This window comes from Lucilia sericata, unplaced genomic scaffold, assembly GCF_015586225.1.
Source record: "Lucilia sericata isolate MDLA Ls3-8-SP2 unplaced genomic scaffold, ASM1558622v1 Contig000013F_arrow, whole genome shotgun sequence".
NCBI lineage: Eukaryota > Metazoa > Arthropoda > Insecta > Diptera > Calliphoridae > Lucilia > Lucilia sericata.
The window spans coordinates 1,531,695-1,532,174 of NW_023994052.1; positions in this window are offsets into that span (position 1 = coordinate 1,531,695).

Here is a 480-nt window from a genome sequence, read left to right on the forward strand (position 1 = left end):
GTGGCCTAGGTGTATTTCTTCGGATTTGATGTAGTATACATCCTCCTATCAACCTACCTACCTACCTACCTTTATAAAAATACAATTACATTGAAAACTAAATTAATTATAGCACAAATATGAATTATTTTTCATTTTATTTCACTTTAAAGCACTTTCTCAAATGTTTACTTTATGAAATTATTCTTCTACTGTTTTATCTTTTTTAAAATTGGGCATTCACATGAGAATGATAGTTTGACATTGAATACGAAATAAATAAACATATGAAAAACAAACGTAAAGTTATACGAGCTTTTTTAATTGAAATTACCAACAACATTTATACACAAGTGTAAACTAATACTAAAATACACACGATACGTAGATACACGAGGCTTGTGAATTGGACATATATATGTGCAAGTTCAACCTATTTTGCTCAACTTTCGTATTCACGTCATTTGTAGAAAATCGATTAAAAAAATAAAACAAATCTGC